The sequence below is a fragment of the Aotus nancymaae genome, unplaced genomic scaffold (assembly GCF_030222135.1).
Source record: "Aotus nancymaae isolate 86718 unplaced genomic scaffold, 86718_ANA_hifiasm-v0.15.2.pri h1tg000004l, whole genome shotgun sequence".
Taxonomy (NCBI): domain Eukaryota; kingdom Metazoa; phylum Chordata; class Mammalia; order Primates; family Aotidae; genus Aotus; species Aotus nancymaae.
The window spans coordinates 62,227,150-62,248,763 of record NW_026988415.1 but is presented as its reverse complement, the minus strand read 5'-3'; the positions used below and the strand labels follow the sequence as shown (position 1 = coordinate 62,248,763).

Sequence of the window (21,614 nt, the reverse complement as noted above, 5' to 3'; positions counted from 1 at the left end):
CTGACAAAGGGCTAATATCCAGAATTTACAAAAACTAAAATACATTTACAAGAACAAAACAAACAAACCCATTAAAAAGTGGGGAAAGGGCATGAGCAGACACTTTTCAAAAGAAGACATATATGATGCCAGCAAACATATGAAAAAATGCTCAACATCACTGGACATGAGAGAAATGCAAACCAAAGCCACATTAAGATATCATCTCACACCAGTTAGAATGGAGATCATTAAAAAATCTGGAGACAACAGATGCTGGAGAGGATGTGGAGAAATAGGAACACTTTTACACTGTTGGTGGGAGTGTAAATTAGTGCAACCTTTGTGGAAGACAGTGTGGCGATTCCTCAAGGACCTAGAAATAGAAATACCATTTGACCCAGCAACCCCGTTACTGGGTATATACCAAAGAATTATGAATTGTTCTATTATAGACACATGCACACGTATGTTCATTGCAGCACTGTTTACAATAACAAAGACTTGGAATCAACCCAAATGTCTATCAATGATCGACTGGATAAAATAAATGTGGCACATATACACCATGGAATACTATGCAGTCATGAAAAACGATTAGTTTGTGTCCTTCATAGGGACATCGATGAATCTGGAAACCATCATTCTCAGCAAACTGACACAAGAACAGAAAACCAAACGCCGCAGTTTCTCACTCATAGGCATATGTCAAACAATGAGAACATGTCGACACAAGGAGTGGAGCATCACACACTGCGGTCAGCTGGGGGGACTAGGGAAGGGACAGCGGGAAGTGGGGAGCGTGGGGAGAGATAACGTGGGGAGAAATACCAGATATAGGCAATGGGGGAATGAATGTGGTAAACCACCTTGCCATGTATGTACCTATGCAACAATCCTGCATGATCTGTACATGTACCCCAGAACCTAAAGTACAATTAAAAAAAAAACCGTAATTTCTGGTTTTTGCTATTTTTCCCATTTTGATGTTGCTTTCATGCTCCCAATTTGATCACATATAAACATTCATTACATTTATCAAAATCTGAAACATTCTAAATTTTTTATTTATCATAAAAATATAGATCCACTTATATAATTGCAAAATGCAAGGTGGATGTATAAATACATACATTCATAAACATGGAAAGATTTTGTGAAGTAAAAGCATTGTGATCAATTATTAACACACAGAAGCAACTATTTGTACTAGAAAAAATTTGAATGAAGAGAACTTTTTCTTTTAAAATTGCATTCTTCATACTTAAACCAGTTGCAGATGGCATCAAGCAAGCAATTTTTGGAACTGATTTTATGAGATTGCTTATCCATGTGAGTACTGAGAAGCTAATGTTCCTAAGTCTTCTACAGTACCTTGAAGACCAAAGTTTCTAAACTTATCTTTAAAATTACTTGAATCTGCATTTTATCAGCCAGTAGGTATAGTAAAATTGGAAAGGGATGCATGCAAAGCTTGCAACTATCAAGCATCTCCAATTAAAGTAGGCCTGACATTTCTGTAAGTATTAATTCGAGGATATAAAAATAAATCATATTTTAAAAGAAGTTCATTATTTCTCTGTTCAGCCCAGCAGAGAATTATTCTGTCTCATTACTTTCTTTTTGTATGTAAAATCATCATTTAATGGCCTACAGTTTGTTACTGATGAAGTTTATTTTTTTAAGTCTTTATGTGTTGGGAAAATTTTACTCAGAAACAAGCCTACAGTAATTTCTAAAGAGTGAACTAATGAAAAAGAGCATCTCATTTTTATATAAATCCACCCAACGGTTTAGGTAAATCTATTCTTATTCTCTCATGTGGAGATATGCAGGGAAAAAAAAAAATCTTACTAGAGGCAACAACTAACAAACCAAAATCAGTCCCTGGAAAACTGTTTGCTCATTGTCATCAAAATAATTGGGTGTCAGAAGAAAACAAAAGTATTTATCTCATAAAAGTAACTATGGCAGAACAGCTTTAAATTGCCCGATTTCCTATGCCACAAAGAGAACTGAAATTAAACACATCTTGGGATATTTGCATTTTGTCTTGCTTTTCTAAGATATTCCCTGTCAAATCATTATTAAAGGTCATTGGTAATCATATTTAAAAGATAAAAATTCAGATGACTTTGTTCCTCTGGTTTAATCATCAGAAAAAGATATTTGTATCCATAATAAGAAGAAACCCTTTCTAAATCCAAAAATATTATCTATTTCTTTAGTAATCTACTATATTTATCATATTTTAAATATGTATATCAGTTCTAAATTTAATTTAATAAATACTTAAAAACCTACTGCATGTTTTGCACTTACAGAAATAAATATGTAAAGGTGTCTGTGATGTGATTCCTCTCTTCAATGTTTAAAGTACGTAACATATTCAAGAAATGACAAGTGAGTTTCACAAATGAGTCTAATGTAGCAGATGTGCTAGTATTTATTGGAAGATAAATTTGGGTAGGTAGTTCGAGACCAGATCTTGGACAGCATTAGTTTGAAATTTTACTTCCTGAGTGGATATTCTGGCTCCATTATTTATTAATCTTAGATAAATTAATTTCAATATGATTTTCAGTTTCCTTACTTATTAAATAGGCAGAATAGTACCATTTAATCAACTGTTTATAAGAATTAAGTAAATTAAATGTAATGACTGGCATATAATTGGGCTTAGCTGTCTGACTTGTTTTGGTCAATGAGATACAGATAGAAGTAAGATTTTCAGTTCCTAGCAAAGGCCTTAAGAGACAGTATATGACCCTGCTGATCTTCTTGCATAATGCTGTGATTTTTGTGAGAAGAATATTTCTGGGGTAGCAACTGCTCCCTCAGCCTGCACTCCTACGTGAATCATGAAGCAAAACTAAACCTGACCAGATGCCTGGAAAGAGTTCAACTCATGTGCATTATGAAACAAAGCTGCTGAAGCTAACTCACAAACCTGTAAGCAATTTTATATACTTGTTATTCAGGGTTATTTTGGGTGTTTTTTAATGAGGCATTTTTGCATCAATGACTGACTAATAACAGCACTCTATGTATATTCACAAATATTACCTTTAATTCCATCTGTAATAGCAATTCTGATTCACTAGTTTTTGATCTAAGGCAGAACCAGAGAAGATTCTGTAGGTGGAGATAGTAACATGAGTTAGACATGGTTCCTTCCCTCCTTTATGCTATTTATTATTGCAAATACAAAAAGGACACATGCAAATATCATGCCATGAAACAAGTACAAAGCAAATGTTTTGTCACTGAGAAGGAGACGTCAGTTGCAGAAAAATCAATCTGGAAAAAGTTTGTGGAAGTGTGGGCATTTGTACTGAGCTTTGAAAAAGAAGTAAGTATTTTAATAGAACAGCCATTAAATGGCTTTTATTGTCCAAATATTCTCTGATTCGTTTAATGTTTCTAAATCCCAAAGCAAGGTATGTATTCTGCTCATCTGAAACTCTTTATGGGCTTTTATCATCCAAATACTCTGTGGGAATTATAGGTTCGATATGGTTTTATTTGGTTATCTTTGTAGACACTAAATCACATTTTATATCATCTTCATTATCATATTCATTGTTACTACTATAACCAACACTTATTGAGCTATCAATTATGTGTCAAGTACTTTACATGAAAGTTTTTTAATATTTAAAATACATCAATGAGGAAAATACTATTTCTTCCCTCACTTTACAGAGGAAGAAATATGTGAAACATAGAATAATAAGACAACTTGTACTAGTCCACACAGCTAGTAAGTCACACAACTAGAATTCACACTCAGACGTGTCTGACAGGAGAGACTGTACTAGTACTCCTCCTTCTATACATTTCAGTTAGTTATTCCTAGAAAAATTAGAGTTTCTTATCTATGTCAGTACTTTCTGCTTCTGGAAAATCAATAAAGTGTTTTGTACATGGCAGCTATAACAGTTAAATAAATATTTAGCAGTTAGATAAATATTGAATAAATGACAGACTGAAAAATAAAAGAGTTTGGCATTTTAATGGAGAGGTTCTACTCACCTAACATGCTGGTTCTTTGGAAGACCAATGTCAGGTAACATAGCTACTATTCTCAAGTAAGTCTTGAACAATTTTGGAAATTGTATTAATGTACTGAGTATGCAGCTTCCAAAATGCTTTATATTTGATAATGGGAATAACTTCCACTTTGGGAGAAGAAGATCACTCATTAAGAATGTTTCTGTTATTTTGATTTCTAAATAACATATTATGTACTCTTCAAAATCAATTCAAGTAACAGAAGTTTATCTTCATATTTTCTACAGAAAATAATGAATAGAAAGTTAAATAAGCTGCAAAGCTATCATATGAAAAATTTTAGTGTCCAAAATTAATGAATTTTATATTGTCCTTTGCTGTGGATTTTTTGTGTCAGTATATTACTTTATGGAAGAATGTTTTAGTGGTTAAGAATTTCACACAGTAAATCTGATAGATTTAAGCTCAAGTCATAGCTTGCTGTATAAACCTGGAAAAGTTGTTTAACGTCTTTAAAACTTAATATCTTCATCTCTAAAATAAGGATCAGTAAACATATACTGAAGACCAGTATTTGCTAGGTACTGTGCTAGAAACTGGTGATAGATCAAGGTCACAAATATGAATGTATAATTAAAAGTGCAATTACCAAGAACTCAGATATATGATGCTATAAAATAATTTAATACAGGCAATTGATCTAGACATGGAGATGAAGGAAAGCTCTCTTTAAGAATGTGATGTAGAGAAAGAGTAAGAGATGAGAAATGTAAGAAGAGGGTGCTAAAATAGTTGTGAGTATTAAATAAAATCATTTATGGAAAGCATAAGGCCTGACACATAGTAAATAGTCATACGTGATATTTTTTATGTACATTGTTAATATTTTTGTCTTCTTTGGCATATATTTTGGTTATGTATTTCTGCAAAAAAATACCTAAAGCAGTGTTTAAACTAACCATTTTATTATATCATATGATTGTATAGCTCAGGTTTTGAGAAAAAAACTTACTCAGGCTATTGGTCTCTTATTTGATGTGATATTTACTGTTGCATCTTGGGCTAAAGGACCCACTCCCAAGATGCCTTTTGCCAGTCATCCACATCAGGTACCTTGGTGTTCCTTGGAATCTTTCTTCACATGGTAGCTCATCCACCAGTACCTTTCCATATGGCTTGATCTTCTCATGACATGGCGGTCTCAGAATAATTACATATTTAAATGAAATTTCACATCTCCAATAGTGCATGTACCAAGACAGGATGTAAAAAGACACATTATCTTAATACCTGGGTCTGAAAGAGTATTGTGTCACTCTTACCATATTTTATGGGTCAAGCAATCACCGAGTTTGCATAGATTTAAGAAGAGGAAACATAGAGTTCATCTCTCAGTGAATATCAATTAAAATTGGTGGCCATTTTTAATCTATGACAAAATAAAAAATTATACATTTATTATACACATAAAATTTATGGCAATGTCTACTATGACTATGAAAAATTTTGCAATTAATCTTGGTGTTCTAAAAATGTAGCCATTAAGTGTCAGGAGATGTGGGTTCTGGCCCCTACTTCTCGCTAAATGCCCATGTGGCTTTGAGCAATCAAATTAACTTCTCAGTGTTTCAGTTTTCTATTCATAAATCAGACTTTGTTGGGTAAAATCTAGGGGTAAGGCACTACAGCAAAAATTAGGATGCCTCACCACAAAGAACTGATAATCTTGTTTGGGTTGGACTAAATTATTTGTAAACTATAGAAATTTTTCCTGCTATAAAGATTTATGATTTGTAGATATTTGTTAACTTTGGTAGAAGACTGAGAGTAATATTGGTGCCAAATATGAAATCCAACACAATTCAAAGTAACACATTCTTAGTTTTCATGAACAGAGAAGTTGACATTTATAGAAGGATAAAACCTCTTCAAACAGTTCTCACTTATAGAGTTTTCCTACGTGATAATGAGGTTATTTAGGGTGAATATGTATGTCTAAAATTTTCTGTTATCTAACATGTTGGCTTAAGTATTTTTTAATTGTTCCTTTAAAAAGAGGGTCTGTTGAGGGGGCTGGGAAGGAACAGTAGCGGGTAGGGAGGTTGGGGAAGGATAACATGGGGAGAAATGCCAGCTATAGGTGACGGGGGATGGAGACAGCCAACCACCTTGCCATGTAAATACCTGTGCAACAACCCTGAATGATCTGTACATGTACCCCAGAACTTAAAGTACAATGAAAAGAAAAAAAAGAGTTACTTAACGTAGTTTTATTGTATACCTGTGTATTAGTCTGTTCTCACACTGCTAATAAAGACACACCCAAGACTGGGTAATTTAAAGTAAACAGGTTTAATTGACTCACAGTTCCACATGGCTGGGGAGGCCTGACAATCACTGCAGAAAGCAAATGAGGATCAAAGTCACATCTTAAATGATAGCAGGCAAAAGAGACTGTACAAGGGAACTCCCATTTATAAAACCATCAGGTCTCCTGAGACTTATTTAGTCCTACGAGAACAGCATGGGGGAATCTGCCCCCATGATTCAATTATCTCCACCTGGCTCTGCCCTTGACAAGTGGGAATTATTACAATTCAAGATGAGACTTGGTTCGGGACACAGTGAACCATATCAAATATAACTATCTTTAATTGATATGTAAGTTAATTATTATATCATTATATATATATTTTTTATTGCATTTTAGGTTTGGGGTACATGTGAAGAACATGCAAGATTGTTGCATAGGTGCATACGTGGCAGTGTGATTTGCTGCCTTCCTCCCCTTCACCTATATGTGGCATTTCTCCCCATGCTATCTCTCCCCAACCTCCCACCCCCCACTGCCCCTCCTCTATTTCCCCCCAACAGACCCCAGTGTGTAGTGCTCCCTTCCCTGTGTCCATGTGTTCTCATTGTTCAACACCCATCTATGAGTGAGAACATGCGGTGTTTGATTTTGTGTTCTTGTGTCAATTTGCTGAGAATGATGGTTTCCAGGTTCACCCATGTCCCTACAAAGGACACGAACTCATCGTTCTTGATGGCTGCATAATATTCCATGGTGTATATGTGCCACATTTTCCCTGTCCAGTCTATCATTGATGGGCATTTGGGTTGGTTCCAGGTCTTTGCTATTCTAAACTGTGCTGCTATGAACATTCGTGTGCATGTGTCTTTATAGTAGAACGATATATTATAATTATTGTGATTTTAACTATCACCTCTATGCTGATGCTTCACATAGCTATATTTCTCTATCCTTGAGCTCTGCCTAGGGTCTAAAATTGTTTTATATATAAATACATGAGTGTCCCAGAGGCATCTCAAATCCAATAAAACATAAAAGGAAACTCTCATCTAGCCTTCTTCAAACCTGATTTTCTATCTTTATTTCAAATTTAAGTAAACAGCATCACTGTCTACCAATATTCATGAGCTCCACATCCTGTAAGACATAAAGCTCTAGAAAGTTTTCATGCTAATTGTTCAAAAATTATTTCAATTCTGTCAATCTACATTACCACTGTTGTATCTAGTCAGCAACCACTCTCCTAACTGCTTTCCTTTGTCTTCAGTATTGTCATCCTTAAATCCATCTTCTAAGAGTTCAGGCAGAGTAATTCTCTAAAATCAAATGAGATTGTTGCATTCTGCTGCTTAAATTTGTTAATGACATCATCGTATTTAAATTTGAAATACATTATGTCCTTTTTCATCTCTAGGAATATGTGCTTAACGTTCCCTTTGTCTATGATGTTTCACTCTCACATACAACATTTCAGATTGCCACCATTCAAATTATACTTCTACTATGAGTATAATTTGAATGGGCAAGGTATTTACATTCTAATATTTATTATTTAAAATTATTTTATTAACAAATAATTGTATATATTTATGGAGTATAATGTTATATTTTGATATATGTTAACAATACGGAATGAATTAAACAGACTAACAAATTTAACACCTCATACACTTATTCTTTTGTGGTAAAAACATTTAACATATATCAAAATATAATATTATACTCCAAAAATATATACAATGGTGTTGGGAAAACTGGATGTCCATAAGCAGAAGAATAAGATTAGACACTTATCTCACATCATATAAAAAACTTAACTTTTACACTGTTGGTTAATTCAACCATTGTGGATGACTGAGGTGATTCCTCAAGGATCTAGAACTAGAAATGCCATTTGACCCAGCAATCCCATTACTGGATATATATCCAAAGGAATATAAATCATTCTATTATAAATACAAATGCACACGTATGTTTTTTGCAGCACTGTTCATAGTAACAAAGACTTGGAACCAACCCAAATGCCCATCAATGATAGACTGGATAAAGAAAATATGGCACATATATACCATGAAATATTATGCAGCCATGAAAAAGGATGAGTTCATGTCTTTTGCAAGAACATAGATGAAGCTGGAAACCATCATTCTCAACAAATTAACACAAAAACAGAAAACCAAACACCACATGTTCTCAATCACAAGTGGGAGTTGAACCATTAGAATATTTGGGCACAGGGAGGGGAACATCACACACCAGGGCCTGTTGAGATGTGGGAGGCTAGGGGAAGGATAGCATTAGGAGAAATACCTAATGCAGATGACAGGGTGATGGATGCAGCAAAGTACCATGGCACATGTATACCAATGTAACAAACCTGTACTTTCTGCCCATGTACCACAGAAATTAAAGTATAATAAATGAATACAAATAATTTGATTAAATAATAGGTAAAAGACCTTAACAGACACCTCAACAAAGAATAAGCATATGAAAAGATGTTCTACATTGTATGTTATCATGGAAATGGGAATTAAAATGGGAAAAAATTATCAGATAGACTATAAATAATTGTACGCTGACAGATTAGATTAATTGAAAAAAATCTAGAAATATGCAAAACCTAATCTGATTTAAGAAGATATTGGAAATTCCCAACAGCTATAACAACAAGAAAGAATAAATTATTTATTTAAAATTTCCTTACTGCCTACATCAAAAAGTCTGAAAGAGCAGAAATGTACAATCTAAGGTCAAACCTCAAGGAACTAGAGAAACAAAAGCAAACAAAACCCAAACCCAGCAGAAGAGAAGAAATAACCAACATTAGAGCTGAAATGAATGAAATTAAGAAAAAAAAATACAAAGAATAAATGAAACAAAAAACTGCTCCTTTGAAAAGAGTAACCAAGAAAAGAGGAGAGAATATACAAATAAACTCCATTAGAAATGAAACAGGAGATGTTACAACTAATACCACAGAATTACAAAAGATTATTAAAGGCTACTAGGAACACCTTTACATGTATAAACTATAAAACCAGAGGAAATAAAGAAATTCCTGGAAGTATACAACCCCCCTCCGCCAGATTAAACCAGGAAGAAATACGAACTATGAATAGACCAACAACAAGCAGCAAGATTGAAATGGTAATTAAAAAGTTACCAAAAAGTCCAGGACCAGACAGAGTCACAGCTGAATTATATCAGACATTCAAGGAAAAATTGTTACCAACACTATTGACACTATTTTAAAAGATAGAGACAGAGGAAATCATCCCTAAATCATTCTTTGAAACCTGTATCACCCTAACACCAAAACCAGGAAAGGACATAACAACAACAACAAACTACAGACCAATATTTCTGATAAACATAGATGCAAAAATCCTCAACAAAATACTAGCTAACAGAATCTAACAGCATATCAAAATGATAATCTACCATGATCAAGTGGGTTTCATAAGAGAGATGCAGGGATGGTTTAACATACATAAGTCAATAAATGTGAGACACCATGTAAACAGAATTAAAACAAAGATCACAGGATCATCTCAATAGACACAGAAAAATCATTTGAAAAAACCCAGCATTTCTACATGATAAAAATACTCAGCAAAATTGGCATAGAAGGGATATACCTTAAGGCAATAAAATCCATCTACGACAAACCCACAGCCACCATTACAGTGAATGGGAAAAAGTTGACAGCTTTCCCCCTGAAAACTGGAAGAAGGATGTCCACTTTCACCACTTCTCTTCAACATAATACTGGAAGTCCTACCTATGACAGACAAGAGAAAGAAATAAAAGGCATACATATCAGTAAAGAGGAATTCAAATTCTCATTGTTTGCTGATGACATGGTTGTATACCTGAAAAACCCTAAAGACTCATCCAAAAAGCTCCTAGGACTGGTAATTAATTCAGCAAAGCTTCTGGATAAAAAAATAATGTACACAAATCAGTACACACCAACAAAGACCAAGCTGAGAATCAAATTAAGAACTCAATGCCTTTAACCACCTTTACAGTAGCTGCAAAAAATAAACAAACAAACAAACAAAAAAGCTTAGGCCTATACCTAATGAAAGAGGTGAAAGACGTCTACAAGGAAAACTATTGGAAGGCTGGAAGAAAAAATATATATATAAATAAATAAATAAAAATTTAAAAAAATTTTTAAAAAGACTGGAATAAACCACGGATGACACAAACAAATGGAAACACATCCCATGATCATGAATGAATAGAATTAATATTGTGAAAATGGCCATACTGCCAAAAGCAATCTACAAATTCAATGGAATTCCCATCAAAATATCAGCATCATTCATCAAAGAACTGGAGAAAACAATACAAAAATTTATGTGAAATCAAAAAAGAGCCCACATAGTGAAAGCAAGACTAAGCAAAAAGTCCAGGACTTTTTTATGGTATAAAAATAGCCATGTAGACCAAAGGAACAGAATAGAGAAGCCAAAAATAAAAGCCAAATACTTATAGCCAACCGATCTTCATTAAAGCAAACAAAAACATAAAATGGGGAAAGGACACTCTATTCATCAAATGGTGCTGAGATAATTGGCAAGCCACATGTAGATGAAGCTGGATGTTGATCTCTCACCTCATACAGAAGTCAACTCAAAATGAATAAAAGATTTAAATCTGAGACCAAAACTCATAAAAATTCTAGATGATAACGTCATAAACACCCTCCTAGACATTGAGTTAGGCAAAGACTTCATGACTGAAAATGCAAAAGTAAATGCAACAAAAACAAAGATGAATAGATGGGTCTTAATTAATCTAAAAAGCTTTTGCACAGCAAAAGAAATAATCAACAGAGTAAACAGACAACGCACAGAGTGGGAGAAAATCTTTGCAGTCTTTACTTCTGACAAAGGACTAATATCCAGAATCTATAAGGAACACTAACAAATCATTAAGAAAAAACAAACAATCCCAACCAAAATAAGTGGGTTAAAGACATGAATAGACAATTTTATATATGTTTGTGTGTGTGTGTGTGTGTGTGTGTGTGTGTGTGTGTGTATTGGAATACTACTCAGCCATAAAAAGTTAGCAAGGTAATGGCATTCTCAGCAACCTGGATGAAATTGGAAACCATTATTTTAAGTGGAATAGTTCAGGATTGGAAAACTAAACATTGTATGTTCTCACTCATAAGTGGAAACTAAGCTATGAGGATGCAAAGGCATAAAAATAATACAATGGGTTTTGGGGATGGGAGAAAGGGGGAGAAGGTTGTGAGGGATAAAAGACCACACATTGGGTACAGTGTACACTGCTTGGGTAATGGGTGCACCAGATTTCACAAATCACTACTGAAGAACTTATTCATGTACAGTAAATAAATAGATCATTAGCATTTAAAAAAAATTTCAACAAGGAAAAATCCAGGACCAGATGGCCTCACTGGTAAATTATATCACACGTTTAATAAATTATCACCAGTATTTCTCAAAATCTTCTAAAAATTAGAAGAGGAGAAATACTTCTTAATTTCTTTTATGAAGACAGCATTACCCTGATACCAAAGTGAGACAAAGCATCACAGGAAATGAATATATACACCAATATTCCATATAAATATAAATACAAACATCTTCAATAAGATAACATCAACCTGAATCCACCAGCATATTTAAACAATGATGCACTATGGACAAATAGCATATATTTCAGCAATTTCAACACAAGAAAATCAATCAATGTAACAGCACATTAATGGAATGAAAAGGGAAGTAAACCATGATTCTCTCAATAGACACACACACACACACACACACAAAGCACTTGAAAAATCTCACAAATCTATTTAAACAAAAGAAATCTATTAAAACAAAAGAACTTCCTCAACATGCCAAAGGCTATATACAAAAAAACCCACTGGTGACATCATACTCAGTGGTTAAAGACTAAAACATTTTCCTCTATGATCAAAAACCATACAAGGATGCCGCTGTAACCAATACCTATTCTATATTGTCCTGAAAGTTCTAGCCAAAACAATTAGAAAAAGGAATAAAAGGCATCCCAATTTAAAAGAAAGAAGAAAAGCTCTTTTCAGCAATGACCCAACCTATATATGCAATCCAAAATAATTTTATTTTAATGTAAATTATCAATTTACAGTTATACATATTTATGGAGTACAAAGTGATTCCCTACCAAAATTTAAAAAAAAAAAAAAAGGCTTTCTTCATGTTATCTTATCAATATCCCATTCAGTCCAAGGTGAAAATTATTCTATTCATAATAATTATCCATCTCCTTACCTGGCTTCTGCTGAGATGGCTGAATGGATCCACAAGTGACAAGCCCATAATCTTTCCTTTTTGTGTGTGTGAATTAATAAAATTTATTTATTTATTTTTAATTTTTTAAAAATTTATTTTACTTTAGGTACATACTATATCTGGCATTTCTCCCCATGTTATCCCTCTCCACCCTCCCCTCCCTCCCCACCCCCCGTTGTCTCTTCCCTATCCCCCCAACTGTTTCCTGTGTGTGATGCTCCTCTCCCTGAGTCCACGTGTTCTCGTTGTTCAACACCCACCTATGAGTGAGAACATATGGTGCTTGGCTTTCTGTTCTTGGGTCAGTTTGCTGAGAATGATGGTTTCCAGATTCATCCAAGTCCCTACAAAGGACATGAACTCATCATTTTTTATGGCTGCATAGTATTCCATGGTGTATGTGTACCACATTTTCTTTGTCCAGTCTATCATTAATGGTCATTTGGGTTGGTTCCAGGTGTTTGCTATTGTACACAGGGCTGCAATGAACATACGTGTGCATGTGTCTTTATAGTAGAATGATTTATAGTTCTTTAGGTATATACCCAATAGTCGGATTTCTGGGTCAAATGAAATTTCTATTTCTAGGTCCTTGAGAAATCGCCACACTGTTTTCCACAATGGTTGAACTAATTTACACTCCCACCAACTGTGTAAGAGTGGGAGTGTGAATTGTTTCTCCACATCATATTTCTCCTATTTCTCCACATCTTCTCCAGCATCTGTTGCCTCCAGATTTTTTAATGATTGCCATTCTAACTGGGATGAGATGATATCTCAGTGTGGTTTTGATTTGCGTTTCTCTAATGACCAGTGATGATGAGCATTTTTTCATGTGTTTGTTGGCCTCATATATGTCCTCTTTTGAAAAGTGTCTGTTCATATCCTTTGCCCACTTTTGAATGGGATTGTTTGTTTTTTTCTTGTAAATCTGTTTTAGTTATTTGTAGATTCTGGATATTAGCCCTTTGTCAGATGGGTAGATTGCAAAAAATTTTTCCCATTCTGTTGGTTGCCGAATCACTCTTATGATGATTTCTTTTGCTGTACAGAAGCTCTGGAGTTTAATTAGATCCCATTTGTCGATCCTGGCTTTTATTGCCATTGCTTTTGGTGTTTTAGTCATGAAGGCCTTGCCTATGCCTACGTCCTGGATGGTTTTGCTTACATTTTCTTCTAGTGTTTTTATGGTGTTAGATTTTATGTTTAAATCTTTGATCCATCTGGAGTTAATTTTAGTGTAAGGTGTCAGGAAGGGGTCCAGTTTCTGCTTTCTGCACATTGCTAGCCAGTTTTCCCAACACTATTATTAAACATGGAGTCCTTTCCCCATTGCTTGTTTTTACTGGGTTTGTCAAAGATCAGATGGTTGTAGATGTGTGGTGTTGCTTCTGAGGTCTCTGTTCTAACAAGCCCATAATCTTTTAAACATCACATACACTTTCTTAGTGCACCCTCCAGCATATACTTTCTCATGTTTTGCCATATGTGTAGGCTGAGAATTTCCTAAGTCTTCATATTTTTTGTGTTTTTTTTTTAAACAATGCTACCTTCACTTTGTCTTTCTCTGCTTGCATTTTACTAAGCAACAAAGAGAAATTAGACCATTCATTCAATGCCTTGCTTAAAATCTTATCAGCTCAGTATTAAAATTCATCACTTTGGAATTCCACCTTCCACAAAACAAAAGAACAAATCGGGCTACATTTGTAGACACTTTAAAACAGGAAACACCTTTTCTGCAGTTTCCAATAGCCTGTTCCTCATTTCTATCTAAGATGTCACCAGGAACACTTTAGGAATTCGTATTTCTGCTGACATTCTGTTCACATCTATATATACACATATATATGTATATGTGTATATATATACACACACACATGCATATATATATGAATATATATGTATATGTAATAGTTTTCTCTAAAGCTCTTTTCTTTTTTTGAAACCTCACCAGAGTCACTATTGAAGACCACATTTCTACCAAACAACTCTTCAAGACAATCTAGGCTTTTGTAATATGCTCCTAAGAATTATTTTGGCCTTTACCATTATCCAATTTCAAAGCCACTTCCATATTCTTAGATATTTTCTTTAGCATCCCCCTTCAATTTCTGGAACAAAAATCTGTATTAGTTTGCCATGTGTACCATATCAAATATTATAGACTGATTGTCTTAAACCACAGAAATTTATATGTTCACAGTGCTATTATAGAAGACTAGATGCCCAAAATCAAGGTGCCAGGCGGGTTGATTTCTTTTGAGGCCTCTTTCCTTGGCTTGTAGATGTCCACTTTCTCCATGTCTTCAAGTGGTGATTTCCCTGTGCATTTCTGTATCTTAATCTCCTTTTCTTAAAAGGACATCAGTCATATTGAATTAGGACCTACCCCAATTATTTCATTTTACTTTAATTATGTCTTAAAAAAACTAATCTTCAAAAACATTCTGAGATACTAAAGAACAGGACTTCTTTAACATATAAATCAGGGGGACACATCATACTTCACATAGAAAACCTTACCTCCCATTCTGTGAATGGTCTTTTCACTGTTTTGATAATGTCTGTTAATGGAGAAAAGCTTTTAATTTTCACAAACTTTTTTCTTTTGTTGCAAATTCTTTTTATTGTCATATCCAAAACATCATTGTAAATCTAATATCATGAATCTTTTTCTGTGTTCTTCTAAAAGTTTCATAGTTCTAGTTCTTATATTCAAGTCTTTAGATATATTGTTAAGTAAACTTTTGTATATGGCTTAAAAAGTACACTGTTCTTTCTCCATTTAATTGTATAAGAATATTTGGAGCAAGTCATTTGATTATATATGTGAGGGTCTTGACTCTCTATTTTAATCTATTGTTATTTATGCTTGTCTGTATTCAAGTACTACATTGTTTTGATTACCACACATTTGTAGGAAATCTGAATTAAGAAAGCGTTAAGTCTTCCAACTTTTAAATTGAATTACAATTTTGGGGCTATTATTGGTTTTTAGAGATTCCATATTTAGTATTTAGAATTTTACATAAATTAGGATTCCACTTTAGGATAAGTTTTGGTATTTTTGACAAAAAAGTAATTGTAATATTAATTGCTATTGCATTAAGTCTGTACATTGTGTGGACAATACTGTATCTTAACAACATTAAGTCTTCTAATCTGAAAACATGAGACATCTTTCTATTAATTTACATCTTCCTTAATGTTTTCAAATTTTTTTAGCTTACAATGTGTATGTCTTGGCCATTTGAAGACAAATATAGAGAAGAAAACTTGCTTTATTGGCCAAGCTGGTTTTGAACTCCTGGGACCAAGTGATCCTTCTGCCTCAATCTGCAAAAGTGAAAACTGACTCAATCTCCCAAAGTGAAGGCATGAACCACTATGCCTGGCCAAGATTTATTCTTTACTACATTTATTGAAAAAATCTTTTCCACATCTCTTTGGATTCATTATAAGGTATGAGGGAGTTTCCATTGGCAATTTCTGTTTTTCTTTTTTTTTTTAAACCATTATTTTATGTCGAGGGGTACATGTGCAGGCTTGTTACCTAGGTATGTTGTGTGCCAAAGGGGTTTGGTGTATGTATTATTTTTTTATCCAAGTAATAAGTGTAGTGCACAGTAGGATCTTTTATCTTCATACTCCTCCCACTCTCCACCCTCAGGTAGGTCCTGGTGTCTGTTGTACCCTTCATTGTGTGCATGAGTACACAGAGTTTAGTGCCCACTTATAAATGAGAACACAAGGTATTTGGTTTTCTGTTCCTGTTTTACTTCACTTAGGATAATGCCCTCCAGCTCCATCCATGCTGGTGCAAAAGACATAATTTTGTTTCTTTTTATAGCTGCATAGTATTCCATGGTGTATATATGCCATATTTTCTTTGTGGCCCCACTGTCTGTTGTTACATCCATACATCCATGAATTCTCATCCTTTATCTCCCACTTATAAGTGAGAATATGTAGTATTTGGTTTTCTGTTCCTGAATTAGTTTGCTAAGGGTAATAACCTCTGACTTCACCCATGTTCCTGGAAAAGACACTACCTCAATTTTTATGGCTGTATAGTATTCCATGGTGTATATGTGCCATATTTTCTGTATCCAGTCTACTACTGATAGACATTTAGGTTGATTCCATGTCTTAAATTGTGAACAGTGCTGCAATGAACATACACATGCATGTGTCCATATGGTAGAAAAATTTATATTCCTTTGAGTACATACCCAATAATGAGATTGCTAGAACAAATCATAACCCTCAAAGGGACTACGTCCAACTTTTCATTGACCTGTAATCCCCAGTGTTAGAGCTGAAGCCTGGTGAGGGGTGATTGGATCATGAAGGAGAAATTTTTATGAATGGTTTAGCATCATTGCCTTGGTACAGTTCTCGTGATAATTAGTCATATTTTATGAGATCTGGATGTTTAAAAGTCTGTAGTGTCTCCCCGCCACCTTGCTCTTACTCCTACAATGTGACATGCCTGCTCCTGCTTCACCTTCTTACATAATAATAGGCTTCTTCAGGCATCCCCAGAAGCTGATGGCAGAGCTATGCTTCTTGTACAGCCTGCAGAACTGTGAGCTAACTGAACTTCTTTCTTTTTTAAGTTACGCAGACTTAGGTATTTCTTTGAAGAAATGCAAGAACAATCTAGTACACAAGTGAGAATAGCTGGCCTATGTTTTCTTTACATTAATTATTATTATTTTACTTTAAGTTCTGGGATACATGTGCAGAATGTGCAGGTTTGTTACAAAGGTAGACATGTGCCATGGTGGTATGCTGAACCTATCAACCCATCATCTAGGTTTTAAGCCTGGCATGCATTAGGTATCTGTCCTAATGCTATCCCTCCCCTTGCCCCTCACTCCCCCACAGGCCCTGGTATGTAATATTCCTCGCCCTGTGACCATGTGTTCTCAGTGTTCAACTCCCACTAATGAGTGAACATGTGGTGTCTGGTTTTCTGTTTTTGTGTTAGTTTGCTGAGAATTATGGTTTCCAGCTTCACTGAAGTCCCTGAAAAGGACATGAACTCATCCTTTTTTATGGCTGCATAGTATACCTTGGTATATATGTGTCACATTTTCTTTATCCATTCTATCAGTGATGGGCATTTGGATTGATTCCAAGTCTTTGCTATTGTAAATAGTGCTGCAATAAACATACATGTGCAGGTATCTTTATAGTAGAATGATTTATATTCCTTTGGATATATGCCCCAGTAATCGGATGGCTGGGTCAAATGGTATTTCTTGTTCTAGATCCTTGAGGAATCACCACACTGTCTTTCAAAATGGTTGAACTAATTTACAGTCCTATCAACAGTGTAACAGCGTTCATATTTCTCCACATTCTCATCAACAGCTGTGGTTCCCTGACTTTTTAACGATCTCCATTCTAACTGGCATGAGATGGTATCTCATTGTGATTTTTATTGGCATTTCTCTAATGACCAATGATGTTAAGCTTCTTTTTTCACGTGGTTTTTTAGCCACATAAATGTCTTCTTTTGAGAAGTGTCTGTTCTACACTACAAGGCTACAGTAACCAAAACAGCATGATACTTGTACCAAAACAGATACATAGACCAAAGGAACAGAACAGAGACCACAGAAGAAACACCACACATCTACATACATCTGATCTTCACAAACCTTACAAAAACAAGAAATGGCAAAAGGATTTCCTATTTAATAAAGGGTGCTGGGAGAGCTGGCTAGTCATAGGCAAAAAACAGAAACTGGATCCCTTCCTTACACCTTATATAAAAATTAACTAAACATGGATTAAAGACTTAAAGGTAAAACCCCAAACCATAAAAACCCTAGAAGAAAACCAGGACAATACCATTCAGGACATAGGAATGGGCAAAGACTTCATGACTAAAACACCAAAAGCAATTGCAACAAAAGCCAAAGTTGACAAATGGGATCTAATTAAACTAAAGAACTTCTTCACAGCAAAAAGGCAACCTAAAGAATGGGAGAAAATTTTTGCAATCTATCCATCTAACAAAGATCTAATATCCAGAATCTATGAGGAACTTAAACAAATTTACAAGAAGAAAACAAATCCATCAAAAAGTGGGTGATGGATATGCTTTTGTTTTTTCAGAAGTTTTTGATGAGTGATTCTGTCTCCTTATTATTCATATATCTATTCAGATTTTCTATTAATTATTCAGTATTTGTGGGTTGTGAGTTTCTGGGAAGTTATCTATTTCATCTACATTAACTTATTTGCATACAGTTATTCACTAAACTCTCTTATAATCCTCTCAATTTTTTTCATACTAACGTCCCAACTGCATTTTGTGTGTGTGCGGAAAAAGATTACTTACATATTCATTTTTGTACACATTTAGTTAATTTAGAACCTGAGACTTTTACAATCGATTCCCCAAACCTCATTGTGTAGTGACGGACTATGCAGCAGCACTGAAGGAGCAGTTTCTTTGCTTAGGAAGAAGAGGATTAGTAGACATAATTATGTGTGTCAAGAGAAATTTGTAATCAAAAGATCAAAGTAAGATGAATGGCCCCAAAACCCGTATTTTATTGACACTGTTATTTTCCCACAGAGAATCTTAGAAAGATGTCACGTTTTCTTTTAATGAATGAGATGACCCCACTTGTATCCCTGAATTATTCTTGGGAAAAACAACAGAAATAATTGGCAGTCACACTTCTAAAATAAAACAGTCACTACCTTCAGCTCACACCTTCACACCCTCATCTGCCTGCTCAATGGCTGTCAGTTCCATAAAGACATCCTCTTCTTCTACTCTGTTATTACCATGAGAATTGAAATTTTCAAGCAGAAATAAAATCAAGTTGTAAATAAGTGAGTGGAGGCCCAAAGAAAGCCCTTTGAGCATGATATCCAATTTTCAATCCACACTGCAGAGATACAAGGATAAATCACCATTTTGGTTCCCAAATTTTATTCAAGACCTCATACTAAATATTCCAGATAAATGAAACTTAACACTTGTCTTCCTCCTCTTCTTTGTCCCGGTTAATTTGGAAGTATCAGAATTCATAACTCTCTTTGCTGTTAGCATATACATGCTATCGATCTTGCTCTTGCTCCTTTAGATGGTCACCACCCCTCCCCAAGGTTCCCAGTTTTTTCGTTCACTTTGATCCTTTCTTGCAAAAACTGTTCAAAATTGACAGCATCTATGATTCCATCTTCTATGGGATGGGTGCAATCAAGAGTGAATTTCAGAATCTGCTTCTTTTTTTTTTTTCCCCCCTTCACCACAATCTTTTTCAAGGCTGGCATGGCAGTAGAGGAAGCAGAATGCCAGATATCTCTAACATAATGATTTTCTTTTCATTGGATGTATACCCAGGAGTGGGATTGCTGGATCATATGGTGGTTTAATTTTTAGTTTTTTGAGGAGCCTGCATACTGTTTTTCATAGTGTCTGTACTAATTTATATATCTATCAACAGTGTGTAAGAATTCCCTTTATTCTGCATCCTCTCTAGAATTTGTTATCTTAATTTCTAATTTTAGTTATGTGATACCTCTCTTATTTCTCAGTCAATCTAGTTAAAGTTGTGTCAATTTTGTTTATCCTTGCAACAAAGTTGTGTCATTTTTGTTTACCCTTGCAAAGAATCAATTTTTATTTTAATTGACTTTCTCTGTTGTTTTCCTATTCTTATATGTATCTTCATTCTCATTTTTTATTAATTTATTTTTCATGAACTAAATTTGAGGTCAGTTTGCTTTTGTTTCCAGTCCTTTATGTTGTAAAGTTAAATTATTTACTCCAGATATATTTTTTATAATGTAGCACTTAAGGCTATAAATTTTCCTCTTAGATATTCTTTTACTCATTGTCTAAGTGTTGGGATGTTGTTTTAGATTTTTATAAGTCTCAATTTTTTTAATTAGTTTTTTAATTTTTTCTTTAACCAATTTGTTTTGTAAGAAGTGTTGTTTCATTTACGCATACTTGTATTTTTTATTATTCCTTTTGTTATTTAATTTTTGTTTTATTCCATTGTTATTAAATATATATATATATGGCATGTTGGTTTTTTTGTTTGTTTGTTTCTGAGACAGAGTCTTCCTCTTTCACCAAGGCTGAGTACAGTGATGTGATCACGGTTCACTGAATCCTCACCCTCTTGTGTTCAAGTGGTTCTCCCACCTCAGCCTATTGAGTAGCTGCTGGAACTACAGGCATGCATCATCATGCTCAGCTAATCTATTTTCTTTTTGAAGAAATGGAATCTTGCTATGTTGCTCTGACTGTTCTTAAACTCCTGGACTCAAACAATCCTCCTGTCTCAGACTCTCAAAGGTCTGGGATTACAGGCATGAGCCTCCTTGCTCAGCCACATGTTTTTAATATTTACTTGTGCCCATTTTGTGGCTCAATATATAGTCCACCCTGGTAAATGTTTCATGTTATTACCATTAGTGACTCACTTATAACAACTTTGAATTTTTTTCTATAACCTTAGGCTCTGCTGGCATATAGATCTTAATTACAAAGGGATAGATACTTTTACTAGAAGACACAACTAGAATTCAATTGAATTGGAAGTTAAGATTGCTCCTCAGCCACTTTGAGCTCCTCATTACTCTGAATTGTCAGGAAAATAGACTATTAATAGCCCAGACACTTCTGGAATGAAGCTTGGTGTCAGTCCCCAGGTAAAAAACTATAACTACCTGTAGTACTTTCTAACAGCAAAAAAAACCAAAAAAACAAAAAAAAACAAACCAGTATGTGTAGTTAGTTATCAATACTAGATATGACTGAATGACAAGTTATAGAAATGGTGATTGTGTCTTGTTTTGTAATTGTTTTGTTATAAATATGTGTATAAATATATCTTTGTTTTCTTCCATGATAAGTTTTTGTCATGTAATATAATATACATTTACTTTATATCATAGCATTTAAGTATTGTTTACATGATATTATTTCAGTTATGGGATAT

At 34.3% G+C, this 21,614-nt stretch overlaps 1 pseudogene; it reads right to left on the bottom strand.

Annotated features, from left to right (window-relative positions):
* Positions 1-19,631: 19,631 nt before the first annotated feature.
* LOC135277915 (large ribosomal subunit protein eL22-like) lies at positions 19,632-19,935 on the bottom strand (annotated as a pseudogene).
* Between the last annotated feature and the right edge of the window lie 1,679 nt (positions 19,936-21,614).